This window comes from Bos indicus, chromosome 9, assembly GCF_029378745.1.
Source record: "Bos indicus isolate NIAB-ARS_2022 breed Sahiwal x Tharparkar chromosome 9, NIAB-ARS_B.indTharparkar_mat_pri_1.0, whole genome shotgun sequence".
In the NCBI taxonomy this organism is placed as follows: Eukaryota; Metazoa; Chordata; class Mammalia; order Artiodactyla; family Bovidae; genus Bos; species Bos indicus.
This window is the reverse complement of record NC_091768.1, coordinates 73174333-73180273: the sequence shown is the minus strand read 5'-3', so window position 1 is coordinate 73180273 and position 5941 is coordinate 73174333.

Genomic DNA, 5941 nt, shown 5'->3' with positions numbered 1-5941 from the left:
GTCACCTTCTTCATGAATTGTCCTTTATTCTTATCTTCATCCTCTTAGGAGCGTAGACTTTTTACCAAGTATTAGTGATATTCTTAGCTCTTTTTTCCTGAATCTCACAATGTTCAGAGGAGAAATCTGAGATTTACAGACATTAAGTAGCACATTTGGGGTCCCACAAATGATGTGGGGAAAGGAAGAACCTGAATCCAGGGCTCTCAGACGCCATACCCTATGATCTCTGGCCATTTCATGCTTGCCTTGGATATTTCAGAAAAATGAAGTCCTTAGAGCTTCCCTGGTGGCTCAGATGGTAAAGAATCTGCCTGTAATGCAGGAAATTTGGGTTTGATCCCTGGGTTGGGAGACCCCCAAAGAAGCAAATGGCAACCCACTCCAGTATTCGTGCCTGGGAAATTGCATGGACAGAGAAGCCTGGTGGGCTACAGTTCATGGGGTCACAAGGACTTGAACACAACTGAGCAACTAACACTTCACACTTCAGTGGTTTGTAGAACACATCATGTTGGGTATCCCCTCTGTGTCTCCCTCCTGCTTTGCCTCTCCCTCCTCTCTCCTGCCTTACTCCACTCAGCCATGCAACCCAATCTATGCAGCCAGCCCTTTCCCAAGTTCTGGTATGCTTCTTCCCACACTGACCAAGACTATCTATTCACCTCTCTCTCTTCCTGATGGGACGGGAGTTGCCACAGGTCACGGCAGACATTCCTCCCCTCTGAAGTCTCAGAGTCACAGTCCAGTGCCTGGCTGTGCACAGAGGGTGCCCAGAATGAGTCACAAGATAGAACGAGGTCTTCCTGGGGCCCTAGTGTATTGGTTGCATAATGTATGGGGGATTGGGGCAGGTGTACAGAATAATCTTTGTCATTTTGTGTAGGATTTAGCGTATGTTGGCTTGTTTACAAATGCTGAAAATTATAAGTCCCTTTGAGGTCATGTGATTATATCTACTACTGCGGACAGGAATCCCTCAGAAGAAATGGAGTGGCCGTAATGGTCAACAAAAGAGTCCGAAATGCAGTACTTGGATGCAATCTCAAAAACGACAGAATGATCTCTGTTCATTTCCAAGGCAAACCATTCAATATCACAGTAATCCAAGTCTATGCCCCAACCAGTAACGCTGAAAAAGCTGAAGTTGAACAGTTCTATGAAGACCTACAAGACATTTTAGAACTCACCCAAAAAAGATGTCCTTTTCATTATAGGGGACTGGAATGCAAAAGTAGGAAGTCAAGAAACACCAGGAGTAACAGGCAAATTTGGCCTTGGAATACAGAATGAAGCAGGGCAAAGACTGATAGAATTTTGCCAAGAAAATGCACTGGTCATAACAAACAAACACCCTCTTCCAACAACACAAGAGAAGACTCTATACATGGACATCACCAGATGGTCAACACCGAAATCAGATTGATTATATTCTTTGCAGCCAAAGATGGAGAAGCTCTATACAGTCAGCAAAAACAAGACCAGGAGCTGACTGTGGCTCAGACCATGAACTCCTTATTGCCAAATTCAGACTGAAATTGAAGAAAGTAGGGAAAACCACTAGACCATTCAGGTATGACCTAAGTCAAATCCCTTATGATTATATAGTGGAAGTGAGAAATAGATTTAAGGGCCTAGATCTGATAGATAGAGTGCCTGATGAACTATGGAATGAGGTTCATGACATTGTACAGGAGACAGGGATCAAGACCATTCCCATAGAAAAGAAATGCAAAAAAGCAAAATGGCTGTCTGGGGAGGCCTTACAAATAGCTGTGAAAAGAAGAGAAGCGAAAAGCAAAGGAGAAAAGGAAAGATATAAACATCTGAATGCAGAGTTCCAAAGAATAGCAAGAAGAGATAAGAAAGCCTTCCTCAGCGATCAATGCAAAGAAATAGAGGAAAACAACAGAATGGGAAAGACTAGGGATCTCTTCAAGAAAATCAAAGACACCAAAGGAACATTTCATGCAAAGATGAGCTCGATAAAGGACAGAAATGGTATGGACCTAACAGAAGCAGAAGATATTAAGAAGAGATGGCAAGAATACACAGAAGAACTATACAAAAAAGATCTTCATGACCCAGATAATCACGATGGTGTGATCATTCACCTAGAGCCAGACATCCTGGAATGTGAAGTCAAGTGGGCCTTAGAAAGCATCACTACAAACAAAGCTAGTGGAACCCAAATCCTGAAAGATGATGCTGTGAAAGTGCTGCACTCAATATGCCAGCAAATTTGGAAAACTCAGCAGTGGCCACAGGACTGGAAAAGGGCAGTTTTCATTCCAATCCCTAAGAAAGGCAATGCCAAAGAATGCTCAAACTACCGCACAATTGCACTCATCTCACATACTAGTAAAGTAATGCTCAAAATTCTCCAAGCCAGGCTTCAGCAATATGTGAACTGTGAACTTCCAGATGTTCAAGCTGGTTTTAGAAAAGGCAGAGGAACCAGAGATCAAATTGCCAACATCCGCTGGATCATAGAAAAAGCAAGAGAGTTGCAGAAAAACATCTATTTCTGCTTTATTGACTATGCCAAAGCCTTTGACTGTGTGGATCACAATCAACTGTGGAAAATTCTGAAAGAGATGGGAATACCAGACCACCTGATCTGCCTCTTGAGAAATTTGTATGCAGGTCAGGAAGCAACAGTTAGAACTGGACATGGAACAACAGACTGGTTCCAAATAGGAAAAGGAGTTCGTCAAGGCTGTATATTGTCACCCTGTTTATTTAACTTCTATGCAGAGTACATCATGAGAAACGCTGGACTGGAAGAAACACAAGCTGGAATCAAGATTGCCAGGAGAAATATCAATAACCTCAGATATGCAGATGACACCACCCTTATGGCAGAAAGTGAAGAGGAACTAAAAAGCTTCTTGATGAAAGTGAAAGTGGAGAGTGAAAAAATTGACTTAAAGCTCAACATTCAGAAAATGAAGATCATGGCATCCGGTCCCACCACTTCATGGGAAATAGATGGGGAAACAGTGGAAACAGTGTCAGACTTTATTTTTCTGGGCTCCAAAATCACTGCAGATGGTGACTGCAGCCATGAAGTTAAAAGACGCTTACTCCTTGGAAGGAAAGTCATGACCAACCTAGATAGCATGTTCAAAAGCAGAGACATTACTTTGCCAACAAAGGTTGGTCTAGTCAAGGCTATGGTTTTTCCTGTGGTCATGTATGGATGTGAGAGTTGGACTGTGAAGAAGGCTGAGCGCTGAAGAATTGATGCTTTTGAACTGTGGTGTTGGAGAAGACTCTTGAGAGTTCCTTGGACTGCAAGGAGATCCAGCCAGTCCATTCTGAAGGAGATCGGCCCTGGGATTTCTTTGGAAGGAATGATGCTAAAGCTGAAGCTCCAGTACTTTGGCCACCTCATGCGAAGAGTTGACTCATTGGAAAAGACTCTGATGCTGGGAGGGATTGGGGGCAGGAGGAGAAGGGGACGACAGAGGATGAGATGGCTGGATGGCATCACTGACTCGATGGACGTGAGTCTCAGTGAACTCTGGGAATTGGTGATGGACAGTGAGGCCTGGCATACTGGGATTCATGGGGTCGCAAAGAGTCGGACATGACTGAGCGGCTGATCTGATCTGATAGTGTCAGATTATACCTGGTTCTTAGCTTCTACCTTTTACCCCCATTCCTTTCCTCACTTTCCCTCTTCCCTGGCTAAGCTCCCTTGACCTTGATCACGTAAGTCTAGGACCAATTCTGAGTGTCGGCAGGAAGAAATTCAGTAGCTCCAATGTCTAAGAATCTACATCTTCACTCTTGTAGTTGATCTGGCCCAAGCTTCATCCTTATTTCTAATACCTAAGCCCTATCTTCAGTCCAAATTCTGACAACTGAAGCTCTTAGCTCCTGGTGCCTGAATACCCATCTCCCAACATGCTGGTTTTCTGTCCAGGAATCTGTCCTCTCTGGAATTTGGAGTCAGCCCTGTCCAGGATCTGGATCCTGCCTTGTGGAGGTGCCTGCTTCCTGCCGACAGACATCCTGGGGGCATTTCACTGTTTCTGTGTCTCTTGTGGTCTCTAGAAGCTCCTCTGGGTTCACATGTCAGTCTCATGGATGCAGATTTGACCAAAGGCCGTTCTCCCTCAACTAACCACTGCCTTGGTTCTCAGTCCTTCAAACCATTAGATACAATGTCTTAGCACCCCTGTTAGACCTTTCCTCATCAGTTCTGTCCCAAGTGGGTGAGTTTAGTTCTAAGATCTTATCCTTCTCCAGCCATCTCATACCCGCTAAAGGTACCATTTGTGTCTGTGCCCACCCCACTACAGAGTTCCACCTGAGGGGAGTGCTGCCTTTGTGTGTGTGTGTTGGGGGCGGGGGGGCGGGGTGAGTTTGCTCAGAACTGAAATAAAAAATCAAGGGAGATGTTGGCACAGAGCCTGAGATAACTCAGGCCCTTTGCTTGCAACTCAGAGGAGGCGGAAGGAAAGGCAACCCCACCTAGCAGTGAAATCCACCAAAGAATTTCACTTCCCACGGTGAAGTCCTCCTCACTTTTATAGTTATGAGGATACAAGCTGGACTGTCCACATACCCTAAAAAGAAGCCTGTTTCTGATCCCCTCACACACAGATGTGTAAAGTTAGTCCCCCATTCAGTGATGAGTTTCATGGGTAAATTGTCCTTCCAAACTGCAAAGAATAACTTTGCCAATTACCTATAATAATCAGCCAGAATGCTTTTTTATTAAAAAAATATTACTGACCAATCAGAGATCATCAAATATTTGGTAAAAGAGAAATATCAAGATGTGTGAAAAGTGACGCACCACAGGGGGAACACAAAAGGAAGACAACCAAAAAAAAAAAATTGAATTAGCATCTTCAGAGAGGTCTGAGACAACAGTGGATTCACACAAAAGAATAGGCTGCTATGAAAAAAGAGCAGGCAGAAAACAGGAAAGAAGCCACGACAAATTAAACATTCCCCAAATACATTTTAAAAATCAGTAGAATTGAATCACTGGTTTGACTGAAAACTAAATTAGTATCTGGAAGATGAAGTTGAGAAAATGGCTCAGAATGTACAGAATGACTGAAAAGGAAAATGTCCAAAAGCTGAAATGGCAGATAGAGCTAGAAACTTATTAATATGTAAATAATCCACACTCAGAGAACAAAAATGAGTAATGAAATAAATTAGAAAATATAATTTCCCTGAACTAAAAAAAAGATTTTCAGATGAAAAATATTCACCAAGTGCCAAGAATTAGTCTGTTGAAAATCTGAAATTCCTAATATAAAGCTTGTGGAGAGAATTACCAGGATACCTACCAAAAAAAAAAAAAAAGGCCACACAAAGTAAAAAATACAAAAAGAAAGCCCAAAAGACTGTCATCATACTTTACATTAATATTATTGATGCTAGAAGACAATGGAGCAAGACTTCAAAGTTCTCAGGGAAAATTGTTTGAGCCTCATTTAATAGCCAGCAAACTGTTACTTCAGAATTAAGGCAAAGCAAGTTATCCAACAATGGCACCCCACTCCAGTACTCTTGCCTGGAAAATCCCATGGACGGAGGAGCCTGGGAGGCTGCAGTCCATGGGGTCGCTAAGAGTCAGACACGACTGAGCGACTTCACTTTCACTTTTTCACTTTCATGCATTGGAGAAGGAAATGGCACCCCACTCCAGTGTTCTTGCCTGGAGAATCCCAGGGACGGGGGAGCCTGGTGGGCTGACGTCTATGGGTCACACAGAGTCGGACATGACTGAAGTGACTTAGCAGCAGCAGCAGCAGCAAGTTATCCAATGACTCAGAAATTTTCTCCTATGTCCTCCTCCTGAAATGACTTGGGAATGTAGAAAAATAAAACTGAAAGCAATGAGCAGAACTGTCTGAGGAATAAAATGGAAAGACATTTCAAGTTATCAGCTGTTAATCAGGCCTAGAAAGCA